General features: G+C 49.3%; 2 protein-coding genes across 3 annotated transcripts in view; both read right to left on the bottom strand.

Annotated features, from left to right (window-relative positions):
* The window catches only part of LOC142488303 (uncharacterized), a 111,519-nt gene extending 108,198 nt beyond the window's left edge, over positions 1 to 3,321 (bottom strand). The window contains exon 1 of the mRNA XM_075588675.1: positions 2,473 to 3,321. The gene's annotated coding sequence lies outside the window, so the exon portion shown is untranslated. The remainder of the gene's footprint in view (positions 1 to 2,472) is intronic.
* Positions 1 to 16,292, bottom strand: part of LOC142488386 (uncharacterized) — a 508,298-nt gene that overhangs the window by 449,003 nt on the left and 43,003 nt on the right. The window lies entirely within an intron of this gene.

Genomic DNA, 16,292 nt, shown 5'->3' with positions numbered 1-16,292 from the left:
CAGAAAACGTATCGCACAGCAAATGCTAATGCCAATTATTGACTATGGAGACTTAGTATATGGCTCGGCACCTCAAACCCACCTTAGCAAACTTAACACCCTCTACAACTCAATTTGTCGTTTTGTTCTCCAATGCAACTATAACACACATCACTGCGAAATGCTCAAAGAACTAGATTGGTCATCACTTGAGTCTAGGCGCAAAGTTCACCTTTCCTGTCTTGCCTTCAAATTTTTTATGGGCCAGCTACCTGAACAAGCTCCTCACCCCTACCACATGCAGCACCTATCACCTGAGATCAGACTCCAAAAGACTGTTCATGGTCCCAAGGCTCAACAAAGTATCCGGACGTTCCTCCTTCTCTTACCGTGCATCCCAAAACTGGAACAACCTACCAGAGGCTCTCACATCCACCACCAGTCTAAGTTCTTTCATTTAATGTGGTCTGTAACTGTTTCATACGCCCATAATACAAATTATCTTTAACTGTGCATGCAATGTCTTGTATATAATGTATACCCTGCTCATTATGTAACTGTATTTGTAACCATGTATTATTTGTCTTAACTCTGTGCCCAGGACATACTTTAAAACGAGAGGTAACTCTCAATGTATTACTTCCTGGTAAATATTTTATAAATAAATAAATAAATACAATCACAATACTGGTAATAACCCCTATACCCCCAGCTATATATACACACCCTGTGCCCCTCTGTGCGAGGCCCATATACATACAATCACAATACTGGTAATAACCCCTATACCCCCAGCTATATACACACACACTGTGTCCCTCTGTGCGAGGCCCATATACATCCAATCACAATACTGGTAATAACCCCTATATCCCCAGCTATATACACACACAGTGCCCCTCTGTGCGAGGCCCATATACATCCAATCACAATACTGGTAATAACCCCTATACCCGCAGTTATATATACACACTGTGCCCCTCTGTGCGAGGCCCATATACATCCAATCACAATACTGGTAATAACCCCTATACCCCCAGCTATATATACACCCTGTGCCCCTCTGTGCGAGGCCCATATACATACAGTCACAATACTGGTAATGCGCTGCACAGCTGTGTGCCAACGTGTCTCATAGTACGTGTTAGGCCTGGGACATAGTAAAGAATTGGTAGCTGTCAGTGTGTGTGTGTGTGTGTGTGTGTGTGTCATTGGGTAACTGTGTGTGTCACTTTGAAGTGGTCTGTGTGTTTGTGTCTCTGGGGAACCTGTGTGTATATGTGTGTATATGTGTGTGTGTGTGTGTGTGTGTGTGTGTGTGTGTGTATGTATATTATATAATATTTTTGGCTGGGAAGAAATCCTGAATGCAGAGTTGGGCTTGCGTGACACCACAAATAATGAACACATAAAGAAATGAAGGATCCCAAACAAAAACAAAATGTCCAAAGTTCCTTTGAGGTTGCTGATAAAGCTGTGTGATCAGAGATCTTTGCTCCTGTGATTTTTTTTATCTTCCCTCCTGCTCCCTGAGTCTCTCTCCCTCTCTGTTTCTCTGTCTCTCTTTCTGCAGCCCCATTGGATGGGAGCGGTCACGTGACCGCTCCTCCACTCCAAGCGGCAAAATTTCAAACCTGCCTGTCTCTTCCGATTTTCTCAGCCTCCACACGCATCAGCACGCATGCGCAGGGAGAAACTATAGCCGCGCTGATTACAGATGCAGGGGCTTTGTGCATCTGTTCAGCGCGGCTCAGCCCGCCTCAGCGACGCTGAATCTACTATGTCTAGGCCTTATAAGGCGCCCGTGTGTACAGGAGGGGCCCGCACACACGCTGCAGCTCATACTCAGCGTTATACTGCAGCAGCCTGTCTCTGTGGCACACACACTGCAGCCCTTATACTCAGCGTTATACTGCAGCAGCCTGTCTCTGTGGCACACACGCTGCAGCACTTATAATCCGCGTTATACTGCAGCAGCCTGTCTCTGTGGCACACACGCTGCAGCTCTTATACTCAGTGTTATACTGCAGCAGCCTGTCTCTGTGGCACACACGCTGCAGCCCTTATACTCAGCGTTATACTGCAGCAGCCTGTCTCTGTGGCACACACACTGCAGCTCTTATACTCAGCGTTATACTGCAGCAGCCTGTCTCTGTGGCACACACGCTGCAGCCCTTATACTCAGCGTTATACTGCAGCAGCCTGTCTCTGTGGCACACACGCTGCAGCGCTTATACTCAGCGTTATACTGCAGCAGCCTGTCTCTGTGGCACACACGCTGCAGCCCTTATACTCAGCGTTATACTGCAGCAGGCTGTCTCTGTGGCACACGCGCTGCAGCTTATACTCAGCGTTATACTGCAGCAGCCTGTCTCTGTGGCACACACGCTGCAGCCCTTATACTCAGCGTTATACTGCAGCAGCCTGTCTCTGTGGCACACACACTTGGGTCCCCCAGTGTCTGTAATGAAGATCCCCTCTCTGGATACTCACATCTCCTTTAGTCTGGGAGACTGCCGGGGTTGCCACCTCTCCGGGTTTCACCCGGAGACTTCGGGTTTGGCATCCCCTTCTCCGGGCTACGGGTTTGTCCCTAAAATCTCCGGGTGGGTGGGTTGTTACAGACAGGGCAGCATAGTGGTCCTTCTGTGATTGCAGGGTGGGTAGCAGCTGGACCTGCAGTTCTCCCCTGTGGGTGCAGGATGGGTATAGAAGCTGGGACCTGTGGTTCTCCTCTGTGGGTGCAGGATGGGTATAGAAGCTGGGACCTGTGGTTCTCCGGTGTGGGTGCAGGTCTGGGTGCTGGGGAGATGTTGTACCTGTGGTTCTCCTCTGTGGGTGCAGGATGGGTATAGAAGCTGGGACCTGTGGTTCTCCTCTGTGGGTGCAGGTCTGGGTGCTGGGTATAGAAGCTGGGACCTGTGGTTCTCCTCTGTGGGTGCAGGTCTGGGTGCTGGGGAGATGTTGGACCTGTGGTTCTCCTCTGTGGGTGCAGGGGAGATGTTCAGATGATGTCTGAGCTGTAACTTAACCTCCTACAGGACAGGGCAGAGAGGTGTACCTCACACAGATAGCTGAATGTAAGTTATAGGGGAATCCTGATTGGGATGGGTCCCAGCAATAAGCACAGTGAGCTATGGAAGTGCTCTGTACTGGCAGTAACCTCCTCCCACCGGGTGAGGCCAGTGCAGGAATAGCTCCCCCTGTTACAGACAGGGCAGCACAGTAAGTGACTTCTCATTGCTACATCACTCACAGATCCTCTGCATTTCTCACAGGACTGTCTGTGTGCAGAACTCATTTCCTCCCATCGCTGCCTACTACATCCGGGTCACAGCCCTATGTTCTACTGCGCATGCTCACACGCAGGGGATCATGGGAGTTGTAGTTTTTATAGACAAGATTGATTGACACATATAAGCAACACAGTAACATTCCCAGAAACCTGCTAGAGAGCACACACCACCCCCATGTGTCTTACCTCCTCTATCTCTTCTCTCCTCTCTCTCTCTCCCCTCTCTCTCTCTTCCCCCCTCACTCTCTCTCTCTCATTCCCAGTCTCTCTCTTCTTCCCCCTCTCTCTCTCTTCTTCCCCCCCTCTCTCTCTTCTTCCCCCTCTCTCTCTCTCCTTCCCCCCTCTCTCTCTCCTTCCCTCTCTCTTCTTCCCCCTGTCTCTCTCTCTTCTTCCCCCCCCCCTCTCTCTCTTCTTCCCCCTCTCTCTCTCCTTCCCCGTCTCTCTCTCTTTCCTTCCCCGTCTCTCTCTTCTTCCCCCCCTCTCTCTCTCTCCTTCCCCCCTCTCTCTCTTCTTCCCCCCCTCTCTCTTCTCCTTCCCCCTGTCTCTCTCTTCTTCCCCCCCTCTCTCTTTTCAGTAAAGCTGCTTCAGTTCCTCCCTTTTGATAGCAATGAGGTAACCTTGTGTTTGTTAAATTAACTCAAGTAAAGTAAACTGAGATAAACCATTGTAATAAATTAATATTTGTCAGCGACGACTCTGTCTGCAACAATTGTCATCAGTGTTAGCTATAAATAATAGAAATGATGTAAGGTATAATTCCATATACCATTACGCAGCAATAGTGCCCGCAACAGCAATGTCTCCCGCCATCTCCCCCTGCAACTACTCTCAATATGTCTGCGCGGCGTCAAATGACGCTGCGGTGCCATGCCAACGGGAACGTCATGTGATGTAACAGCATCACCTGATGCTCGTTGCCATGACAATGAGACGCCACATGATGTCATGTCATGCAGTGCCACGTTGTCATGGCAACTTGACGCCGTGTGCCGGTACATAGCGTCCCATTGTCATGGCAACACAGTGTCATTTAAAAAAAAAAATCTCCAGGTTGACTGTCAGTCGAAGGTGGCAACCCTGCAGACTGCTGCTCCGCTCCCAGTGCTGCCACTCGGGGGGAGCCTGTTACCTAGTCACACCCCCTGAGTTAGGCCACGTCCATAGAAGGACAGGCCGCGCTGAGCCGTGCGTAAGCTCCGCGCTGAGCCCCTGCATCCTCAATGAGGATGTCTTTAGAGGGGGCTCACGCGAGTGTCCGCAGGCGTGCTGAGGCGTTGGATTTTTCAGCCGACAGCCAAGCTGTTTTTCAGCGCAAAGCAGCGTCAACGTCACGGCGCCGTGACGTCGGCGCCGTGACGTTGACTCGTCGCAGGCAATTGGCCCAGCGACGTCACTGCCCCGCCTCCCTCTGCCTCCCCCCGCCTCCCGATCGCGCACGCTGGCTCGCCTGCATGGGGATGAAATCGCGCAGATTTCAGCAGGCGAGCCTCAGCGTCAGCACGCCTCAGCACTGCTACCCCCTCTATGGACTCAGCCTTATACCCCTCAGCAGCAGGGCCTGGGGATCAGGGAGCAGCAGCAGCTCTCACACACAGGGCTGCTCTCTCCTCATGCTCCTCTCTTTCTTCCCCTCCCTGCCTCACTCACCGCAAGCTTTGCACTTCTGTCCCCTCATGTCTCCCTGTGTCGGCAGCAGGGGCTTCTGGGAGTTGTAGTCCATCTGCTGCTGCTCTGTCATTAGCTCCTTCCCCAGCAGCAGCACACAGCAGAGTGGATCACAGCCAGGGGGCAGCACGTATAGATCGCTGTATCCTCACACATATCATGTGTTTAACACTTTGTGGGTCTGTTTGAATACAATAAGTACTCCCCCCCCACCCATTCTGCTGCTGCTTCCTATCAAGGGGTTACACACATATAGATTACTAGCCCGAGATGTAATGTTTTTTCTTTCTCTCCCCTCTCCCTCCCTCCCCCCTCACTCTCTCTCTGTCCCCCCTCACTCTCTCTCTCTTCCCCTGTCTCCCCCTCTCTGTTTGTCTGTTGCCGGTGGGGAACCATTGTCTAAGTTTCAGTATCAGTGGGTGTTTCAGGTGTGTGTTGAACAAATGAGTTTAGATGGGTCACAGCTCGGCACACCTTCCTTCCGGAGCGTGGCGGCAGCGGACGTGGAATGCGGAAAGCTAGGGCCTGAGGTGATACGTAAAATCAGGTGCTGGGAATCAGACCGGAATTGGTCCTACGTCAGGCCCACATTGGCGTAGGGGGCAGTCTGATCCTTGTCTGGAATTCCAGGTTTTGTGGCTACAGACGTATGGATCATTTGTGATTCTATCGTGGACTGGGCAGAGAAGCGTGCGGCCGTGCGGCCATACTCGAGAAGCCTGGGATTGCGTGGGGGATCAGGTGGAGGGTTTTTGCCGGGGTGGTAGGGTTCAACTACTCCTCCAGTTGCTTGTTTTGGCAAGGGACTGGAGGCCCCACAGATCTTTATCCTCCACGTCGGGTGTAACGACCTAGCTGCGGTGCGTTCCATGGGTCTGGTGTGTGATGAAGCGGAATTTGGCTCAAATCCATAGGGGATGACGAGGGGCGCAGATTGTATGGTCTGATATTATTCACAGGGATGTGTGGAGGGAAGCAGGGGTCGAACGGCCCATTGAGCGCACGCTTTAGATTAATTCAGCAGAACAAGCTCCTGGCTGCCTGACAGGGAGGCTCAGTGGAGCAGATGGAAATCGCATCCCCGCTCACTAATGGGAGCAGGCGAATGAAATGTTAGGGAAGTAACGGGCCTGTTCTCAGATAAGCCAGGCAGGACCCACCTGGCTGATCATCTGGTCTACATCGGTGATCAGTGGCACCTCCCCCAAAAATCCTACTGGGTTTGGCTGAGGTTAAGAGGAGTAAGAAGTGGCTCAGTGAGTAAAGACACTGACTTTCAGAACAATTACAGAGTTTGAATAATGGAAACCTGATTAAATTCCCGGTATCCGCTCCTAATTACGTTGGGCATCGCTATCTGCCTGTGCCTCAGGCATCAAAAAGTTAGATTGGAAGCTCATCTGGGCAGGGACTGTGTCTGTAAAAATTCTTATGTGCTGCGTACCACTCACAATACTGTAATTATGAAGCCCTCTGAGTCCCATTGTACCTATTGGCTGTGTCCTGGGACCCTCTTCTCTTTACAAACTACAGCTTACCTTATCACCTCTATGCTGATGACACACAAATGTAACTTTCAACCCGACCTTACACCTGCTGTACAGACCAAAATCTTAAAAAAAATTTCTGCTATATCAACCTGGATGGCCCCCACCGACTCAAACTTAACATGTCCTCATACTTCCTCCCAAGCCTTGCCCTACATTACTGTTGGCAGAACGATCATACACCCAGTATCACAAGCACACTGCCTAGTGGTCACACTTGACTCCTCCACATTCAAAATATAGCTAAAGTCTTTTTTACCTCTGTAACATTGCAAAGACACTGATGATCGGGCTTAGGCCACGTGTCTCGCGTCACCTCTGGTGACGTACTTCACCCTGATACTATCAGGCGCATGCGCCGTCCAGGGGTTGTCAGGTGCAGGATTGAAACACAAGTTAGCACTGACAACAGAACAGCCGATTCATCTAGGACACCTGCAGTGCTAACTTCCCCGTAAAGATTAAGTGGTATGACAGTGATTATCGCATTCAACTATGCTCCTTGTCTTTGATTGGCTCTACAATACAGAGTCAATCATCTGCTTCAGCTGTGTACCTCTCATCCGATTGGTTCACCGACCTTATTATGCTCAGCGATCCCTGCTCCAAAATCAGCTGAGCATAGAAGTCTCTCTACCTAAAGACGAAGTGCTGTCCACAAGCTTCTGCTTGCCATACACTGCCTTGTTTACCTCGTATTGCATTCCAGTTACCTTGACCACGGACCCATACCCTTCCTCCCGGAACTCTGCAACCCTCGACCTCGGCTTTGTTATCTGCCACACTACCTTCGACCTCGGCTAAGAAACCTCAACTATGCTCCAGTCTCTTACCCTCAATCATGGCGAGTATATCTACTACCTTACCTCTCCAATACCTAACCCGGCTATGAACCTACACACTGGATGTGGCCTCTTGGTTTCAGGTCTGTGTTTTTAAAACACCCATCCTCAGCCTCCCGGTCCCGTCCTGTTTTTTTGGCGAGCACTCATTACAGATGCACCCTTACCGCCGTCACTACAATGCAGACCCTCATTCTCTCCCGTCTCGACTCTTGTAACCTATTGTCCAGCCTTCCTGCCTCACCTCTCTCTCTCCTATATTCTATTCTTTAATGCCGCTGCTAGAATCACTTTACTCTCTCCTAAATCTGTCTCGGCATCTCCCCTGCTGAGATCCCTCTCCTGGCTTCCTATCAAATCCTGTATTACTTACGAAATTCTCCTCTTTTAAAAGAGCTATACACTGTTCTGCCCCTCCTTACATCTCAGCCCTAGTTTCTCACTACACACCTGTCTGTTCTGCTCAAGGATGTCTTCGGTCTACCCCCTTTGTATCTAAAGCCCTCTCCCATCTAAAACCCGTCTCACTCACTGCCCCACACCGCTGGAATTTCCTTCTCAATATCCGACTGGCACCATCTCTCTCTCCCCCCCCCTTTAAGACCTATCTAAAAACACACCTCTTTAACGAAGCATATGGGTAGCGCTGGCTGATGCTACACATCTCAGGGGCAGACCCTGGTCCCTTGCAGATGCACTTACCAGATCCCCTTCCTACTGTCTCTTTAAGTTCTCCCTAATTAACACTTTGACAAAACTCTTCAGGGCAAGGACACCCTTTCCTATTGTTACTGTCATGTCTGAAGTGCTTATTCCCATTATGTGCTATATTATGTCAGATGTATTACTGCTGTGAAGCGCTATGTACATAAATTACGCTATATAAAGATATGCATATGTAACCAGGTCCCTTCTGGTCCCCCGGTTCCTCCGCTATTTCCCCTTTTTACCTACGGATCAGGAAGGTCGACGTCAGACGATCGTGTCACCGGAGACCCACGGCGAGCGCTGCTGCAGGGCACCATGTTAGGGAGGCTCGTGCATGCACAGTACGTCAAGAGTTGCGGCGGCCATGTTGGCACACTCTGCGCATGCGCATTGAGTTGTTCCGGCAGCAGCTTGACTTTATCACTATATTTGTTGCCAAAGGGAAAGCCCATATCTAGGGACATTTCCCAGTAGCTGCTGATAGTCAGTGCACAGCACTGTGAGATGCCACGCGGTGATTGTGGCCTGTGATCTGGGACCAGACCACTGCCATTATAAAATACTCTGTATGGCGGTACCATCCACGCAGGATTCACCACATGTGGAGGCGGACGCCGTCTCTGACAACATTGGAACAGACTGATCCCCTTTGCAAATCTGCAGTACCCGGGTGCTGGAGCCCCAGGGAGGTAGCTCACCAAGTGCATCAATACTCCACGGGATAGTGTTATCTCCTACACTTTTGGGTACACGTGTAAGATGTCATGTGTTGTTCATCCAAGGTTGTATTTAACTCATTTTAAGACCTGCTAAGGAACAGTTGATTGTTATTATGTCCTGATATGTAAAACCATAGAATTCAACGAGGGTGTACTTTCTTTTTCACATGACTGTATCTGACCGTGTGCGTTATTGGTATTGTTCCTGCGAGGGGCTTATCCCACCATGTTGGGATCACTTACAGGTGGAGGCACTGCACCGAGACGAACCAGATATCACCGCAGGCTCCCAGTAGCGGAGGCTCAGGCCTCCTGGATGCCAGACAGGTAAAGCAGTACCGGTAGTTCTTTCCCAGGTACTGGGGAACAAGGACTACATTTGGAGGCGCTGCTGAGATTTAAGACCTGGGGTCCCCAATCTAAATTGAAGATAATCTTATCCAAGAGGAAAAATGTCCCTGCCATCAAGCCACAATGTTCACAAGTGGGTCCTACGACGCCAAGCATCGCCCAGCCACGTGGTTGCCGTCAGTCATGTTCCAGTATCCCTACCCTTGCCTGACCTGCGCACCACCCTGCGGGGGAAACTGGGGTTCACTATGGTCAACATCTTAGACATACAATAGGATGCCTCCCATCAATGGAGAACAGTGTTAATTGACTGCCAAGAGGAGGCGTCCATGGACAATGCGCCCCAATTTCTCCCGCTCCCCGAAGCTCCACCAGGGGGAAGCCCACTTATATACCCCAAACGCCGCTTACAAACCGAGACCCTTAGAGCCCTATCCAGTGTGGCCGAGTTTCGGTTGTCCTCATCTGTTTCTTCCCCAGAGAACGCTAGCCGGAGCCAGGCTTGCAGTCAGAGGTCTAAAATAAGTCACCACAGTGCCAGCAGTACAGATGAAGCGCAGCTATTTGTGAAAACTCTACAACAACTAACAGAAAATAGGGCAGTTTGCTCCGCCACAACCCTACCGCAAGTTGAAAATCTTTTCCGGGATAATCACCCACCCCCGTAGGGGAAGAGGGAATCATAGTATGGAAGGAACATACTCTCAAGGTAGTGGAGGAATGGACGTGCACCAAAGCGGTGAAGAGACAGCGGATCATGGAATGCCCGAGACCCCAGCCTCTACGGTGGTAAGCATGCATAGGGAGCAGAATGTGGACGAAACAGCCAGGGAGTTAATGTATTTCATAACGGAAGCCTACGGGCTAGAGGATGATGAGAGTGAGCTCTGGGCCAGGTACTATGACCTCCGCCAGAAAGATTGTGAGGAGCTGTCCGCATTCATCCACCGCATGCAATTGGTGTTGTAGCCTCTACTCACCTGCAAACTCATACCTGTCTCCGGTGTGGATGAATTCCACCGTAAACAGTTTCTGCAGGGGTCAAGCTCAAACCACCCTATAGCCAACATGCTTTGGTGTGGCCTCATGCAAGGGAGTCCACCTGCACTCACAGGAGTCTTGAAACAAAGTGAAGGTACACGAGCTGCACACTCGACTGCATGCTCCTAAGAAGCCTAAAGACCCCTGCAAGGGGCATCGGTTCAGAAGAGAGAGCAGTTCAGTGCCAAAGAGAAGGCTGAGGATTCTACTTCCCAGAAGCAGTGCCAACAGACCTTCTCGCCCCCTAGGAGACTGAGACTCACATCCAGCGCTCAAGAAGATCGCATTGATCGCTGCTTCAGCTGTGGCCAAGTCGGTCACTTCTCCAGGGAGTGTCCGAATCCCAAGACATCCAACCCTAGGGTCATGACCCTTGCCGTTCCACCGACTAACGCTCCACCCCCCGCCGGTGACAGTGACACTGTGCCAAGCACTGATGAAATCTCCCAATCGGATGCCTACGGCCGAGTGGAGCCAGCAGCCATCATCCGAATCCTCGTGGAAGGTATCTATTCCTCGGCCTTGCTGGACAACGGGTCCCAGGTGACTATTATCTACCGGTCGTTCTGCTTCCAGCACCTGACCCATCTGCCTATGCAAATCGGGTGAGAGGATGAAGCTCTGGGGTCTGAGCAATGAGACTTACCCTGAAGTTGTGGTGTCAGTACAGTTGGTCATACCGCAATTGAACACCGGCAAGACCCACCCCATGGAAGTGGAGGCCCTGATATCTCCCGAGCCCCGGAACATCCTAGTTACCCGATCATCCTGGGTCAACACTGTTGGTGCGGGGGGTGATCCGGACCAAGTGAAACTGGCGAAACACCCATATCCTCGCTATGGATCCATCTGGTACTCAAAGAAGAGTGCTATAAAGGTCGCTGCGCAGGAGGAACATGGGAAACTCTTCAATAATGAGAAGGGATTGACCGAGATTCCACAAGGGGGAGTGAGATACATGGAAACGGTGTGCTACTATCTGGATCGACTCAAGGCCGACTGGTGTTCCTCCCTAGAAAGCACGGTCGACGCCGCCGACATCTGCAGAGGGTATAAGATAGTGCCCAAGTTAAGAGCCTGGACATCCGCGATCTCGGATAGGATTAAAATGCTTATCCAGAACTTCTCACCACGTACATGGGTCGGATATATCCCATTACACCCGTTGAGAAGCTGGCTCGGGTGAACACCGCTACCGTGCAAGATCAGGCGGCGCAATTACCATTTCATTTCGGGAAATCGATCCTGTCCGAAGCCTGGAAGAAACAGCTACAAGCCAAGCTGGAGGAATGCCGGAAGTGTTCTCCATCAGCAAGATGGATGTGGGCTGCAGCCAGAGCGCCCAGCACACAATCCGTCTGAAAGATACTACCCCATTCCAGGAGCATTCCCCAAGATGCGAGGGACATCCTGAAAGAGATTGAGATGACAGGCATTGCGACCGAATCTCGTAGCCCCTACGGCTCTCCGATCGTAGTGGTGCGCAAGAAGAATGGGTCCGTGCCCCTGTGTGTAGATTACCGGACCCTGAACAATCGCACCATCCCCGACCAATACACCCTGCCAAGGATAGAAGAGTTCCTCAGTGTGCTGTCAGGAAGCCAATGGTTCAGCATACTGAACATGAGGTCTGGGTACTACCAGGTACCTATGAGCTCTGAATAGCAGGAAAAGATAGCGTTCTATTAGTTCACCCGAATGCCTCAAGGTATTTGCGGTGCCCCGGCGACCTTCCAGCTGTTGAGGAAGACCATTGGAAACATGAATCCTCGTGAATGCTTAGTCTACCTGGACGATATCATCGTCTTCGGCAAGACTCTGGAGGAACACAAGGGACATCTAATGAAAGTTTTAGACCGGCTGGGCAAAGAAGTCCTGAAGTTGTTGCTGGACAAATGCCTGTTCTGCCGCACTTCAGTGAACTACGTGGGACAGTGTCTGGCGAAGGTATAGCCACCGACCCCACTAAGGTCGAAGCCATGGTGAACTGGCCTCGACCAGACAGACAATGTGATGGACCTACAGTCCTTCCTAGGATTCTGCAGATATTACCGCCGGTTCGTGGAGGGCTACTCCAGTAAAGACATGGTCATCAACAACCTCCTGAGGATATACCGAGAAGAACCTCACCAGAAGGGCAACCCCGCCTGGCTTCCCCTCGAAGACAAATGAACATCCGACTGCGAGAAAGCATTCATTAATCTCAAGAAAAGCCTCACGGAAGCACCCGTCTTGGCTTAGGCCGAGTCCCCGCTGGTGCTGAGCGCACTCATGCTTGGATAGCAGTCCTGCTTGTACGCGCGGGGGAGGGGGCATTGCGGGTAGCTGAGCGCACGGGTAAGTATAGTTTTTTGTTTACTTAAGTGCCGAGCGCGTGTGCACGCGCGCACAGCGTGAGCGGGGATTTACATATAGCTATATAAGTAACCGCCGCAAGCACCCCCTGCTCAGCGCTAGCGGGGACGCAGCCTTATGCTGACCCTGAACTGCCGTATGTGTTACACGTGGATATAAGTTTCAATGGGCTGGGAGCTGTACTGCACCAGAAGTACCCTGATGGACTTTGGCCCATGGCATATGTGAGCAGCAGCTTGATCCCCAGCAAGCACAACTACCCAATCCACAAACTGGAGTTCTTCCCTCAAGTGGGCAGTGGTCAAAAAAGCTCCACGACTTCCTATACGGGGTCCCCTTTGAGGTTAGGACGGATAACAATCCACTGACCTATATTCTAACTACGGCCAAGCTGGATGCCACCGGCCACCCATGGCTAGCAGCACTGTCAAAATATCAGTTCACCTTAAAATATAAACCGGGGCTTCTAAACATCGGATCCGAGGCTCTCTCAAGAAGACTGCAACTGAGTACTACCGAAGACGACAATCTGTGGGAGGAAACCCTGGTGCTAGAATGTGGGTAATGTGCTTCATGGCTGCCAAAATGGAGGACAAGATTGCGTTCTATGAATTGAGTGTGACAGACTCCCTGGGATGCCAGCCCTCGGCCCTTCCTGCTGCTTACAGTCTGTGGGCCGAGGTGTGTCCAGTGAAAGACACAGCCCATCTGTGCTGCCCCAATGAGCCATCTAAAAAGCTTGGATCCCCTGGACTTCGTGTGAATGGACTTTTTGTGCATCGTACCCGATTCAATTGGCATCAGGATCATGCTGGTTGTGACTGATCACTATACGCGGTACGCTCAAGTATTCCCTACCAAAGACCAGAAGGCAATTATGGTGGCTAAAGTGCTGTGGGAGAAATACGTCATCCACTACTGTCTCCCGAATCGGATGCACTCAGACCAATGCAGAGACTTTGAGAGTAAGCTCATCAAGGAGTTAGAAAAAAAGGAATGGTGTAAATAGCGCTAAAAAATATATCAATATAAATCAAAATAAAATATTACACAATACAAACCACAATGTGATATATAGCTAAATTTAGGACGGCTGCCAGGAAATAGACTAACCCATACACAGTTAGTGAGAAACACAGAGAAAACAATACAGACCGGCGCCTCAAATGTCCAAAATGGAAAATAAGTCCAAAGATGTGCTGCAGTGTCCAGTACAGGTGATCCAGTTGCTAGACAGCAGACTCCACAGCAGCAATCGGGGTATATAATGCAGGGAAGATAAGAGAGAAATCATAGCGTGACACTGCATATATGAAACATGTAACTCACACACACAAGACATACACCACTAACAACACTGACAGAAAGGCTGACAATATAACAGAGATTTATTAGAACAATTACTAAAAAATGGCAGTGAACTATGGAGCAGGTCTAGGATCCGGTGTGTAAAAACCGGAATCCTACTTACAACAATCCAGAGTATTCAGGCAGTGATAGCAGGAGATGCAGTCCGGTATCAGCTTTTCAGCTTTTCCTCGGTGTGGAAGTACCACGCGCCGAGGAAAAGCTGATACCGGACTGCATCTCCTGCTATCACTGCCTGAATACTCTGGATTGTTGTAAGTAGGATTCCGGTTTTTACACACCGGATCCTAGACCTGCTCCATAGTTCACTGCCATTTTTTAGTAATTGTTCTAATAAATCTCTGTTATATTGTCAGCCTTTCTGTCAGTGTTGTTAGTGGTGTATGTCTTGTGTGTGTGAGTTACATGTTTCATATATGCAGTGTCACGCTATGATTTCTCTCTTATCTTCCCTGCATTATATACCACGATTGCTGCTGTGGAGTCTGCTGTCTAGCAACTGGCTCATCAAGGAGTTGCTTAAGTTGCTCAACATCCAGAAGTCTAGAACCACTCCGTATCATCCAGAGGGAGACGCTGCTCAACATGCTAGGGATCCTGAAGGGCTCACAAAAGAGCAAGTACGTGGAAGCGATGGTGCATGCATATAATTGCACCCGACGTGAATCCACGGGGTACACCCCGTACTTTATGATGTTCGGGCGAGAGGCATGGCTGCCTGTGGACAACCGCTTACAGGCATCTACCGATGGGGTACCCAATACTGCGCATTTCAAATACGTCCAGCGACTTCAAGCAAGTCTGCAATGTGCGCACCAATTAGCCGAGGCCTCAGCCCATCTGAACACCAACAACAAGCGCAGGTACGACCACAAGGTCCGATATCAGGAACTAAGGCCTAGAGATGCCGTTCTCCTACATAACTTAGGAATCCCCGGCAAACCGCTGGCGCGACAGGGACTTTGAGGAAGAATCTCAGATGCCAGGCATCCCCGTCAACCGCATACGAGAAGTACATGGCCGGGTAAAGGTTTGGCACAAAACCATTTTTTGCCCATTCCACAAGTAGGAGACCTTGATCACGAATCAGAGACAATAGTAAGGGCCAGTAAGCCAGAGGAGTCTGAAGAGCAACCGAATCCATTAGCTGAATCAGATCAGGATAGTATGGAAGGAACCTCCGCTGGTTCCAATGGAGACCACTCGAAGGAGCACCGGGTAATGGGCCTGCGCCTTAGGTACTTTCACCCGTGGCTTCAACAAGCCGACCATTGAATCCAAGAAGCCCAATAGTTTGAAGTATTATATGATACCAATTATTAATATTAAAATGTTTTTGACCAATAAAGTTGTGATTATAATAATGTGTCTATTAATTAAATGTGAAAATTATATATTTTTTGTGATGTGTATAATGAAATTAAATTGTAAATGACTATAGTGACGTGTTAAAGTGCACAGCGGCCAAGGGTCATATTGTGAATTAGTATCAGAGGGAACGTAATTACTGTATCTATTTATTTTAGTTATTACGTTTTGCTGCAGTTTTTAGCATTAAGTAGCTAACTTCAGGCGAATAGTCTCCACATGTATGATTATTTATACCATTCATATACATATACCTAACAATATCTATATACTGTATAGGTATTCCCACCTGTACATTACCCACGTTAACCAATATATAACTAAGCAATTAGCACTGTCCTAAAATATATATACACACACACATATATATATGCGTCATTACGTCAGACGCATTGACACTGACATCATCACCGAGCGCTGGAACGGACTGATCCATGCGCAACTGCTGCAGAAGCCCCTACTACACGGAGCCATCTTCCAGGACTCTATTACAATAGTAATAAATACCATCTGCCCTGGACATCTGTTGGGACTACGATCCTGATACTGCAAGATTGGGACTGCCCCAAGACGCTGCAGACATTTACCGGATGGTGGTGATTATATCACGCAATGCTTGATTTTATTGTACCCTTGTGAGTGCATTTTTTACCCCCCTTTCCCCCTCCCCTCATTAAAATACAATTTTACGCTATGGGCGTGTGCTCTCTCTTCCTTTTTTTCCCATATATATATATATATATATATATATATATATATATATATATATATATATATATATGTGTGTGTGTGTATATATATTTTAGGACAGTGCTAATTGCTTAGTTATATATTGGTTAACGTGGGTAATGTACAGGTGGGAATACCTATACAGTATATAGATATTGTTAGGTATATGTATATGAATGGTATAAATAATCATACATGTGGAGACTATTCGCCTGAAGTTAGCTACTTAATGCTAAAAACTGCAGCAAAACGTAATAACTAAAATAAATAGATACAGTAATTACGTTCCCTCTGATACTAATTCACAATATGACCCTTGGCCGCT

Source organism: Ascaphus truei, chromosome 2, assembly GCF_040206685.1.
Source record: "Ascaphus truei isolate aAscTru1 chromosome 2, aAscTru1.hap1, whole genome shotgun sequence".
NCBI lineage: Eukaryota > Metazoa > Chordata > Amphibia > Anura > Ascaphidae > Ascaphus > Ascaphus truei.
Note: the sequence above shows the minus strand (reverse complement) of the source record. Positions and strands in the feature narration are given on the sequence as shown.